Source organism: Zophobas morio, unplaced genomic scaffold (assembly GCF_036711695.1).
Source record: "Zophobas morio isolate AGI-343-1 ecotype UQ-CSIRO unplaced genomic scaffold, CSIRO_AGI_Zmor_V1 ptg000030l, whole genome shotgun sequence".
NCBI classification, from domain to species: Eukaryota; Metazoa; Arthropoda; class Insecta; order Coleoptera; family Tenebrionidae; genus Zophobas; species Zophobas morio.
This window is the reverse complement of record NW_026972135.1, coordinates 3425917-3439284: the sequence shown is the minus strand read 5'-3', so window position 1 is coordinate 3439284 and position 13368 is coordinate 3425917. Positions and strand designations below refer to the sequence as shown.

The following is a 13368-nucleotide window of genomic DNA, read 5'->3' as shown; positions in this document are numbered from 1 at the left end:
GTTGCTGAAATGTTTTCGTAATCGTTGACTCCTACATGTTGAAATCTCGACAAAAGCTCCTGGTTGGCCTTTAATTTTTGTATTTCAGTTACATAATTTTTGTCATCAAAATTGTCTTGCAATACTTCTTCATTAAGATTTTTATTACAAACACAAATATTGAAAAATCGAGTGGGGTCAAGTCAGGAGATCGGGGGTGACACTCTGGATTGGCTCTTAAATTTATTATGCGCCCGACATAAAATTGTTCCAAATATATTAAATTTTCTCTTGTCGTATGAAACTAAACAGTGCAGCCACTAATGTGGCGTTAGAAATAAAAAATCCAAAACTATGAAAGGCGGCACACAATGTCAACAAAGTCATGGCCTTCCTTGACTACAATATTTTGTGATGAGCCTGTACAATTTCCGATTGTCAGTTGTGAAGATTGACAGATTGTTCACATTTTGTTTCATTTGTTAAATGGTATAACAATTATCAACTCTTCTTTAAGATCATCAAGTGTAAATTTATTTCGCAATATCACAAACTCTCAACAAGGACAAAACTAATGCTTCTTCAAACAAAATTTATAAACAAATATCTAATCTAATCTCAAAATTTTAAAATTTAATCACCTTATCAGAAATCGTCTCATTTTTCATCGAAATATTACTAAAAAAATCTCCAATGACCAAGCGATACCAGTTCAACATCCCAAAAGTGTTAGTGCCCCACAAAAACGTAAGTTCAAATAACGATGAATTTTTTTCTACTAAGTTGATTTTTTTAGTCAAAATGCAACAGTTAATTTTTTATTTTTCATTCGGTATTTTTCTCGTCTCAGTCTCCGCCTGGAGCAAAGAAACTCATCTCATGATTCAAAATTTTTCGAAAGATGACATCATAACGACAGTTGTGAATGGCGTAGACAGTTATGATTTTGAGAAAGGAAACGGTCCAATAGAGAAGTTCCAAGGAGCGGCAATTCCTGCAGGAGCTTTTCTTGAAAAGAGAATCGAAGTGGACTATTTCGCGTCAAATTGTCCTTTTACCATGACTTTTTCGTTTCGCGATGGCTCAAAAACTTGGTTTAGAATTAATCAAAAGCATGTACTCGGCTCGAAAGCAGAATTTTCGTACAAAGGGAGCCGCGAGATTACGTACTATAAATCTGGAAAAACTCTTGTTGTAACTGTTAAAGATATTAGTAAAACGGATACACCTACTGTACCCAAAGAGACAGCTAACAGTAAAACGGTTACACCCACTAGACCGGAAGAAATAGATAACAGTAAAACGGATACACCATCTACACCCAAAGAGACAGATAACTGTAAAACGGTTACACCGATTATACCGAAAGAAACAGATAATAGTAAAACGGATACACCCGCTATACCCAAAGAGACAGATAAGTCAGATAATAGTAAACAGATTATACCCACTGCACCCAAAAACACACAACAAATATCTGAAGACCAGTTTCGCCTACCAATTTGGTATTATCATCTGCAACAGTTATTTTTTCACATAACTAACTTAATAAATGCTGTTATCGGTATATTTTATCACATAAGTTACTTAAAAGACGCTGTTATCGGTATATACAGTTATTTTTATTACTTTAACTGAAGATTAATGGGCAGAGGAGTCGTGTTATGTCTGTGGAACTGTACGATTATAATCAGTACTCACTGTTATAACAAATTATAGACCAACAAATATAGTTTGAAAACTAATTAATTAATCTAAGGACTTTGACGACGAAAGTTTCTAGTTCTCTAATTCTTCTGGCTGTCAATACGGGTAAAGTGTAAACGTCCTTAAAAAATAAATAATTATTTATAGTTTGGTATTTTATTCAATTTTTAAAAATGCCTAAAGTCAAATCGTCTTAAACGATAAATTAAAGGAATGGACGGAAAACAAAGACGTTTTCCAAACACAAAACGGCGAATTGTGCTATAAAGTAGTGTAAAGCTTGTAGGAAAATTGTGAGTATAATTTATTAATGTTTCAGTTGTTCAAAATAAAAAATTAAATAAAATGTGTTATTGTAGGTTTCATGCTAAAAAAGAGCAATGTTCTTCAACATGAAATTACTGACAAAACAAATGTTACTAACATACAAGGCAGACTTTATTTCCTTATTTCGTAGTGAAGAAAAGTCGACACAGACGGAGGATAGACAGACAGACGGAAACGGTTTGTAATTTTTATGTTGTTTCTATCCCCTGATTTGAAAACAGGCCAAATTTTTCCAGACGCTAGGATATTGAGATTTTCTTACCATTATATTAAAAATATAAGACAGTGGTATCACAAAACAACTAAAACAAGCAACAATCAGACACAAAATTAGGCTTAATCTTTTTCACAGCCTCCAAAATATCGTAGTGTTCAATTTTAACCAAATGTAAAGTGGGGAAAAATTCACAGCCAAATTTTACTACACAGAGGTGGGCAAGTTCTTGTTTAGATAAGAGTGAACAATATTAAGAGTGGTCACCAGAATGGAGAGGGGGTTATCATTTATCTACAGTTGTTCTTCTGAGATTGCTTTCGTCTGGAATGATCCTTCTGCAGTATTTTTCCAAAAATGAATTAAATGTAGGATTACTTAACTTATTTAATGGAATATTCGAGGCAATCATGGCCTGGCATAAATCGAACTTGAATGTTTATTCTTCATTTTTGTCTGTGTTAGCAGATAAAGTTTCTCGTATTGATGTTTGAATTACACTGGTTGCGTTTCTTTTTTCACAATTTTTCTTGTGAAGAGGCGTCTGCGGTGTTGGTCTATAAGATGTTTCTTTGTGTTCGAAATCTATAAAAAAAAATTGAAAACAAAAAAATTATTTATGTAAGAGATACCTATTATTGACATTGAATAAATGCAAAACATATTTTTTATTTGGTTCTCTTCGACTTTAGTCTAAGGACTAACATCTCCCCTCCTAAGATAAAAATTTTGGTACAAAAGTTTTGGTACAAATTATAATACATAAGCAAAAGCAGTTAATAGCTAAGTGCCTGTGGTGGTTTCTTCCTTTGAAGTACTTGGAGCAGGAATGAGTTTGGAGATATGAAATAAATTTGATTCTGATTTTCTATGTGTGGTATCTATTTCGTATATAGAATTTGATATTTTCCTTAGAATTTTGTAAGGTCCAGTTCTTAATACATCTAATTTTTTGGGTTCAGTCGGTTACCATTTTCAACATTTACTAGTTCTCCGACCTTGAACTTATCCTATTCTTGTCATACAGTTTTTTATTGCAGTCATGATTTTTTTTACCGTTTTCAAAGACAATTGCTCTATCATTCTCTAGATCATTACTATCTTTCATTTTTTTCAATTCCTCTGGTAATACTGATATATCTTTACCTAGTAATAAATATTTTGGACTAAACTCTGTTACTGTACGCTCTGTTTCATTGTATTTATTTATACAGTTATGTGCTATGCACATTTGTTCTTTTTTTTTTTCATTTATTACACATCTAGTTTTATTTACTAAAGTTTGATTGAGTCTTTCATTCAAACCATTCGAGAATGGTGCGTTAAATGCTGTAAAGATCATTGTGATATTTTTTCTTCTAGGAAATTTTTTAAATCTTTAGAATTTATGCCTGGGTATTGGTCAGTTAAAAGTATTTCGATTTTATGGTTTCTTAGCACATTTTCTGTCAGTTTAATGAAATCCCTCGTGCTTTGTGTCTTTGATGTTACTATGTATGCAAATCTAGTAAAATGATCTACTAGAAGGTGTAAGTATTTTTTAGTGGATCGTGAACCACCGAATCCATCGATTGTATCTATGGAAATCACTTCAAACTTATAGTTTGTCTTCTTGATTTATTTTGTATACAAATTTAACAATTTTTGCAAGCTTTTTCGATATTTTTTGATATATCTTCTGCCGCATAGTAAGGTAATATTTTGTTTTGCATTTGTTTTATGCCTAGGTATGTGGCAAAATTCTTTATGGATATTTTTTATAAGTTTTTTACAAAACTCTTCTGATAATACAATTTTCTTCTTCTTCCTTTACTTTCTATCTTCAAATATTAGATTATTTTTATTATTTGTTAAATTTTCGTTACCCTCTTGGTCTTGTATAATACCCTCTATTTTTATTAGATTGACAATTTTTAATTTATCTTCTTCGTTTTCTTGAGGCTCTAATACTGGGTTTCTGCTTAAGCAGTCTGCTTACAAGTTGTCTCTGCCTGGGTGGTATATTATTTCCATGTGATACTGTGATAAGTAGAAAGTGAGATCCCCTAATTCTTCGTCCGTTCTAGCTTTAATATTCATTTTTTCTAGCGTCTTATGATCCGAAAACATTTTGAAGTGTTTTCCTATGAGCAAGTGTTGTCAATACTGTACTGCTTCTTTTATTGCTATTCATTCTAGGTAAATAGCTTTCTTTCTTTTCTGAGATTCATTAAGTTTCTTGGAGAAGTATGTTACTGGTTTTTCTATTTCCGAATTATTAGTTAGTTGTGGTTGTTTAAATGTGTATTGGTAATTCCGGATCAAAAATAGCTAAGACCAGCTGCTGGCAGAGGAAATTCTTCATATATTCAAAGGCTTTTTGACATTCTGTAGACCACGTGAATTTTTGACCTTTTCTTAATAAATTATGTAGTGGTTCCAGAATAATAGAAATTTTCGGCACATATTCATTATAACAATTTATCTTCCCCAAGAATTGTCGAACATTTTTCTGATTTCTTGGAACCGGAAAATTTCGTATTGAAATGAAATTATCCTTTAGCGGAGAAATTGAATTGTATCCTATTACATGTCCTACATATTGTACGTAATCCAAGGTAAATGTACATTTAGAAAGTTTTAATCGGAAACCTTCATTCATTATTGCTTCTAGTAATTACGACAAATGATTAATGTGTTCTTCGAAGGTTTTTGAAAAAATCAGTATGTCGTCTATATAGTTGACTGCAAAATCTGATAATTTATGTTTTCTTATTATGTTACTTAATATTGTTTGTTTTATCTTATCAGGTACTAGCCCCGCCCACCCACCCTCACTTCCCTTGGAAGTTATGTTATTTGCCAAAATCACTCTTATCTTAGCAGATACTAGCCCCGCCCACCCACCCTCACTTCCCTTGGGAGGTATGTTATCTGCCAAAATCAGTCTTATCTTAGCAGGTACTAGCTTTCTAAGAAAATAAAGGGCGGGTGGGCGGGGATTGTGGTTGCCCAGATAAGGCTGATATTGGCAGATAATATATCTCTTAAGAAAATAAAGGGTGGGCGGGCGGGGCCAATATTTGTCAAGATAAGAGTGATTTTGCCAAATCATATACCCTTCACCCTTCATTCATCGGAGAGTATGTCATGTGACAAAATCAGCCTTATTTAATAAATACCAGCCCCGTCCACACGTCCTGCATTTTCTTAGAGAGTATGTTATTTGCGATTATCAGCTTGAGCTTATGGGTACTAGCCCCACCCACCCAACCTCTCTTTCCTTGGAAGGTATGTTATTTGCCAAAATCACTCTTATCTTAGCAGATACTAGCCCCGCCCACCCACCCTCACTTACCTTGGAAAGTATGTTATTTGCCAAAATCAGTCTTATCTTATCAGAAATATAGTTGGTGACGTTTTTAGTCCAAATGGTAGACAGGTCCATTGAAAGTGGCCTTCTTAGGTTACAAATCCAGTTTTTCGTCTGTCTTCTACCCTTAGAGGAATGGACCAAAACGCTGAGTTCATGTCAAGTTTCGAAAAGTATCTGCAAATTCTTGTTTTTATTATTAGATCTTCAGGGCTCTGAAATCTATACATAATCTTGATTTTTTGTTTTAATCTTTTTTATAAGCTAGTGTTACTGGGGCTGGAAAAGGGCTGTATGATTCTTCGATTAAATCTCTTTTGAGTAGTTTAGAAATTTGTTCCTCTATTTCCTTTTTGTCTTGAATTGTGCATCTATATGGTCTCTTACTGCAATATTTATCTACTATGAGATCTATTCTGGTTTCGTAATCCTTTACTGTCCCTATATCGTATTTGTCTTTTGCAAATATATTTTTATATTTTTCTATAAGATTTTTTATCATTTTTTCTTCATGATGATTCAAGTGATTTATCAAGATTTCAAAGTTTTCTTGATCTACATGTTCATTGAAATTTATTTGATATCTTTCTTGTTTTTCTTCGAAATCATTAGTTTTCTGTTTTATTTCCAGTTTTTCATTTTGTATCAGTTTGATTTTTTTTATACAATCTAATCCAACTAGAAAGTCATCTTTAAAATTTTCATTATTTATTATGAATAGATCTATCTTTTCTTCTATATTTAATATTTTTGCTTTTACTGTTGTCATTCAATCTGATTTATATACACCATTAATTGTCTTCAAGTTAATCTTTTGCATCGTGTTGTCCTTTTTTGGTTTCAAACGTATTAGTTTTGAATTTATCAATGAGACATTTGAACCTGCGTCATAAATAGCAGATACTTTTAAGATGTCGTTTAGTTTTACCTTGAGACTAATTAATGGTGGAACTATTAGTTTTTTGAGTCATTATTATTCACTTCTACTTCTAATATAGAATTGTTTACGTGTTTTGTTTTTTCTTCATCGTTTTTTCTATCTTTGAACCAGCATTCGGTTTCAGGATGAAATCTAATACCTTTGTTTTTATTTTTGCAGATTTCACTAGGTATCTTTTCGTTTTTGTCTTTGTTATTGACTCTATATATTTTTGTTTCTAGATTTTTCTTAGAAGCTAAATGTTCCAATTTACCTATTTCATCATATAGGTCTTCAGTTTTCTTTAGTTTCTCTGTCAATTCTATCAGCTACGAAATTTGGCAAGCCAATAGCGATTAAATCTATCAGTGTTCCATCGTCAATGGACTTTCTTATTTCTAATAAAAGTTTTTCTTTTTTTTAGCGCGTAATCAAGCATGGAGCCGGTTTGATATTTAAATGATATTGCATATCTTATTGAAGACCAACCTTTACTAGAAAATGTATCATAAAAGTTTTTTTTCCAATGTTCCCATTCTGCATTAATAGTAAGTTTCAAAAGTGTATTGCTGTACCAATCGAGAGCACCTTTATCTATGAATGATTTTAAAATCCACCAGTTACCACGAAAAATGCAGCAAATATTTTTAAATATGCATAAAAATGCATTTTACATTACAATAAATGCAAAAAAAACTACTATGGCGACCGTGACGGGGCAGCTCAAAAGTAACTCAAACGCTACAAAAATGTGCAAAAAGTGTGTCAATATTCCAACGCAAGGCCCAAAATGTGTACCGTGCAATACAGTTTTTCATCCAGGGTGCATTAAATATCTTAAAGATGTTGTGGAAATTGCTCCTGGTGAGGTTATGTGCTGTGGTTCCAAGGTGACTCCGACGACATTGCCAGAGAAGAAAACGACCAACAGCATCGCCCAAGAAGAAGTTGCTGCTTCAATTAATGACCCCGACAACGAATTGGATGATGAATCCTTTAGTTCTGCAATTGAGAATTCTGACACCGCAAAGGTAGAAAATAAGTATCTAAAAAAACTGCTGAAGGAGAAAGACTTGCACATAAAAAGTTTATGTGCCAACTTGGACATACTCCACAAGCAAATAACCTTGCTAAATAACATCATAATTAAGCAGGAGGAAGGAATTTCCAATAATCATAATCCAGAAACGACATCACAAGAAATTAATGAAATTGTCAAAAATAGTAAGCTGCTCCCGCTCAAAAACACCAACGATAAACAACAGAAAAAAACGCAAGACTCGCCATCTAATCAAGCCAAAACACCAAATCAAGGAGATAAAGATAAGAAAGTAAAGAAGACACTTCGTGGTTATAGCGAACTCCAGGAGCCAGTTCAGGACGATAACGAAAACCTGGACAATAATAAGACACTGCAGAATGAAGAGGATAACTGGAATAAAGTCAAAAGCAAAAAAAGACATCGCAGAGAATCCAACAAACCGATAATTGGATGCTCGGTGGATAATAGTACCCTCAAAGCAGTCCCACGAAGAAGCTTTATCCACGTGTATCGACTAAATCCTTCAACGACTACAAAGGATATCGAAGATCACCTCTGCATGTCAAATATATGCACTTTCGGAGTTGAAAAGCTGCAGTCAAGATATCCGGACCTATATTCAAGCTTCAAAGTGAGCATTGATCATAAAGACCAAGACGTAGCTATGAAACCTGAAACCTGGCCTCCTGGCAGCTGTGTCAATCGTTTTTTTCATCGGATACTAAAGAAGACCGCGTTGCCTTAGAGGTAGAAGGCTATTTGAACATTCTGTCAATCAACATCCAATCACTGAGGGCTAAACTAGCGGAATTTGAGGCAGCAGTAGCAGACGACGGCTTCTCCCTCCTTACCCTTTGTGAACATTGATTGATGGCAGTAGAAGCTGACCAAATACGTGTCAATAATTTTGTAACTGAGTCTTATTTTTCCAGAAACTCAACGAAACATGGGGGCACAATGATTATGAGGAACGCTGAAGTTTCTTGCACTCGTTTCCAAAATCTCGAACAACTCTCAATTGAGAAACATCGTGAGATATCTGAAATTTATATGAATAGCCTAGAAATGTATGTGATAAATGTCTATAGATCACCCTCTGGAGGTCTGAACAAATTTTTGAGTACTTTAGAAAAAGTTTTTGGTATAATTAACACATTAAAGAACAACATAATATTGACTGGTTACTTTAATGTAAAATTTGACAAAGAAGACCTCTTAAAAGACAGCTTATTAGATTTTATGAGAACTTATGGGCTTTTTCACTTAGTCGAATTTCCAACTAGAAATAACAACTGTCTGGATAACGTTTTTACAAATCTAGATCACGCACTTTTTCAAATTAGTCCATGGAATTTACACCTATCAGATCATAGAGGCATCAAAATTGAAGTGTTAATTTCGTCTACTAAAAACAAACAAAAAACACAGCTTATTAAACATAGGCTAATTACTGCTCTTAGTAAATTCAAATTGTACGAGTCGGTGTCCAATATCAACTGGGACTTCATTAAGCTATGCAGTAATAATTCAGTTGACGACTTGTTCACAAAATTTGTAAATCTAATAGAAGGTCATGTAGGGCAAGCCTTCCCTCTAAAAGAAGTCAAGCGTCAACTTAACAACAACAAAACTGTAAAGTGGTTTGATAGTGAATTAATTCAAATGCGGGAAACATTACAACATTTATGTGATATAAATAATCTAATTGGGAGTGAACAAACCAAGTCAGCAAAAAACTCGTTTAGGAAAGTATATCGTGACAAAATAAATGAAAAGAAAATGCTTTGTAATGAAAAATTCATCTCTACTGGAAGTAGTAAAGTCAAGGCTATGTGGAAAATTATCAACGAAACTCGCAATAAAAGTGTTAATAGTCAAAAATTAAGCTGTGATATGACCTGTGACGATTTTAATAACTATTTTATAAATGAAATTTCAAAATTGGGAACGCAAAGCAATAATGACTGTGATATTGAACTCTGTGATATGGCAAGTAAGTCTACTCACTCCTTGATTGATAGCCCTAGTTTCAGTTTTAAAGAAGTGTCACGCATAAAAGTAAGAGAAGCCATAGATAACCTGAAAAATAGTAATTCTTCTGATATCTTTAATCTTAATGTGAAAATTGTCAAAAGTATAAAGGACTTGCTGATACCTCCACTTGCAAAATTTATTAACTTTTGCATAAAATATTGTGTCTTTCCCAAATGTCTTAAAACAGCGGTCACGGTACCAGTATACAAAAAGGGTGATACTAATAATCCATCTAATTATCGACCTATCTCATTACTTCCCATATTTGTCAAAATATTAGAGAAAATTCTATTTGAACAACTTTGTACTTATCTTGAATCACATGCTTTACTTTCTGACTCACAATATGGTTTTAGGAGAAACCGTTCCACTGGTAATGCTGTTCAGGAGTTAGTTAATTTTATATCTCAGTGCTTTGAAGATCGTAAAATTGCAGTTGCGTCTTTTCTAGATCTGTCCAAAGCCTTCGACTGCGTCTCGCATAAACTTCTCCTCAAAAAACTGACAGCCTACAACTTGGTACCGTCTAGCATTCAACTTATTAGATCATATCTGGAAGATAGACACCAGGTTGTCAAATATAAGGAACAATTATCCGATTGTCTTCCTGTCAGAAAAGGTGTGCCACAAGGGTCCATCCTGGGGCCCCTCATATTCATTATTTTTATTAACGGCCTATCTTCTAGTATAGGCTCAAAAATTATCTTGTATGCAGACGATACAACCCTAATAAACCAAGCAACATCGACGGAGACTATCTGCGTCAAAAGAGAGGAGACGCAATCGAGAGCTGAGGATTGGTTCAAACAAAACGACCTCAGCTTGAACGCAAAAAAAAACTACCACTGTTATTTTCTTTAAAAAATAGCGATGTTCCACCCGATTTCACCACTTCAGCACAATTCCTTGGGATACATTTGGATGCAAAACTAACCTGGAAAGTTCACGGCGACGAGCTGGCCAATAGAATTAGCAAAAACTTATTTGTGTTAAGGAGTCTTAAAAATAAAGTATCAAATCAAGTGCTCAGAACAGCATATTTTGCTTTATGTGAATCGCATCTAAGATACTGTATCCTAACATGGGGTCATGCCAGCATCTGTAATCGCATATTTAGGCTCCAAAGAAGAGCAATAAGAATTCTTGCAGGCATAGGTTATAGGGATGATTGCCGCTCATATTTTATATCCTTAAGAATATTAACCCTACCGTCAATATATATATTAAATTCACTGCTACATCTTAAACTTAACATTAATAATCATATGAGACACAAAGATATTCACTCGTATAACACACGTCACAACGCTGCACTTCTTCCAAATTTTGTAAGGTTAAAAAGAAACGAGTCATTCAATTATTACTCTGTCAAATTTTACAATAAATTATCAGAAAGTACTCAAAATCTTGGTATAAAGCAATTTAAGAGACAAATATCAGATTATCTCATCAAAAATGCATTTTACAATTACCTATGTAAAGGGGATATGTTATTTGCCAAAAACAGTCTTATCTTACTAAGTACTTGCCCCGCCCACCCGCCCTCTCTTTTTTTAGGGGATATGTTATTTGCCAAAATCAGTCTTATGTTACCAAGTACTTGCCCCGCTCACCCGCCCTCTCTTTTCTCAGAAGGTATGTCATTTGCCACAATCAGTCTTATCTTAACCAACACTAGCTAAGATAAGACAGATTTTGGCAGATGACATTCTATAAGAAAATAATGGGCGGGTGGGCGGGGCTAGTACTTGCTAAAGTAAGACTGATTTTGGGAAATGATATACCTTGTAAGAAAATACAGGGTGGGTGGGCGGGGCTAATAATTGATAAAATAAGAGTGATTTTGGCACTTTTGATATGTTCAACCACTTTTCAACTATTTTCGAAAATTTTTGTTTGTTTTATTTTCTTTTTTTTTCAGTGTTCATATTTTACAATTTTCCTTTTTTTTCAATTTTTTAAATTTTCAATTTTTAGATTTTTTTCATTTTTCGTTTTTTCAACTTTTGAATTACAATTTTTCTAGTTTTCATTTCACGTCTTCAATTTTATGATCTTGCCCTCTATTTTCTTAGAGGATATGTTATTTGCCAAAATCACTCTTTATCTTACCAAGCATTTGCCCCGCCCACCCGCCCTCTCTTTTCTTAGGGGATATGTTATTTGCCAAAATCACTCTTTATCTTACCAAGTATTTGCCCCGCCCACCCGCCCTTTCTTTTTTTAGGGGATATGTTATTTGCCAAAATCAGTCTTATCTTACCAAGTTTATTTGCCAAAATCAGTCTTATCTTACCAAGCACTTGCCCCGCCCACCCGCCCTCTCTTTTCTCAGAGGGTATGTCATTTGCCACAATCAGTCTTATTTTACCCAATACTAGCTAAGATAAGACACGTTTTGGCAGATGACATTCTATAAGAAAATAATGGGCGGGTGGGCGGGGCTAGTACTTGCTAAGGTAAGACTGATTTTGGCAAATGACATTACCTTGTAAGAAAATACAGGGTGGGTGGGCGGGGCTAATAATGGATAAGATAAGACTGATTTTGGCACTTTTGATATGTTCAACCACTTTTCAACTATTTTCGAAAATTTTTGTTTCTGTTTTTTAATTTTCTTTTTTTTTTCAATGTTCATAGTTTATGATTTTTTTTTTCAATTTTTTAAATTTTCAACTTTTAGATTTTTTCATTTTTCGTTTCTTCAACTTTTGAATTACAATTTTTCTAGTTTTCATTTGAAATGTAGAACTAATAATTTTAACTTAAAAAATTTTTCGCTTTATCAATTTTAGGATCTTGCCCCCTATTTTTTTAGAGGATATGTCATCTGCCAAAATCAGTCTTATCTCAGTAATTGTGCCCCCATCCAATGTTTTGACTTGATTTTAAAGTTATAAATATCCATATGTATGTAATGTGCTTTATATTGAATTTATGACTTGTACAACGACTTTTTTTATATGTACTAATAAACACTATTATTATTATTATTATTATTATTATTATTATTAAAAAAACGTAGCTTAAGAAATGCCATTGAATTGAGAAATTATTATTATTGTTATTAGTTATTATTATCCTTATTATTAAAACTCTTCACAACACAGCTCCAAAGAAATAACTTGCTGAAATAGGTAAACTACGTTATTCTGTTCGTTTCTAGCAAACACAGCTCAAAAGTTGCCACAATTGTCCGTTTTATCTCGCTGGCGAATTTACGACGGATCCATTTTTTTTTTCAATCCGAAAACCGTAATGTTCAAACTCTAGTTATAAACTTCCAGAATCCAGAGCGGAAAACAAGTAAAGATAAAGCAGCCATTTTATTTATTTACAATGTAAAGAGAAATTATTATTCGAGTGTAAACTTCAGGATATTTCGCTCGGCGCTTCCGGTACAAAATTAAGCACTGCGTGTAAAATTCAGCAGTGGCAAATATTTACTCTTTTAATTATTTTACAGCGATGAAAATAGTTTTAAATGATTAAAGGGCTTTTACTAGAGTAAACCCACACATAATTAAAACGAGGAATTAATGGCTGCATGTGGTTATGCGCTTTATCGTCGGAAACTGCAATAAACCGGTTTCGCTCACCAAAAAAAAAAAAAAATATATAGAGCGAGCGCATTTAATTAGTCGTTTAAGCAGTTTTTTCCGTACGTCCTGAACTATTCGCTTAAATTAGCTGCGCTTTTTGGGCCAAACTTTAATTTTCCGAAAGTAATTTAAATCTGAATCGAAGCGTCAATCCCGGGCCGCGTTATAAACGAATTAATTAATTATCTTGAT

General features: G+C 33.5%; 1 protein-coding gene and 1 long non-coding RNA gene across 4 annotated transcripts in view; both read left to right on the top strand.

Annotated features, from left to right (window-relative positions):
* The window catches only part of LOC135138396 (ly6/PLAUR domain-containing protein 6B-like), a 432620-nt gene that overhangs the window by 258793 nt on the left and 160459 nt on the right, over positions 1–13368 (top strand). The gene's annotated exons all lie outside the window — the stretch shown is intronic.
* On the top strand, positions 653–1832 carry LOC135138310 (uncharacterized). The gene is made up of 2 exons (XR_010282025.1): positions 653–726; positions 776–1832. It is a non-coding gene; the product is annotated as an uncharacterized LOC135138310 (long non-coding RNA).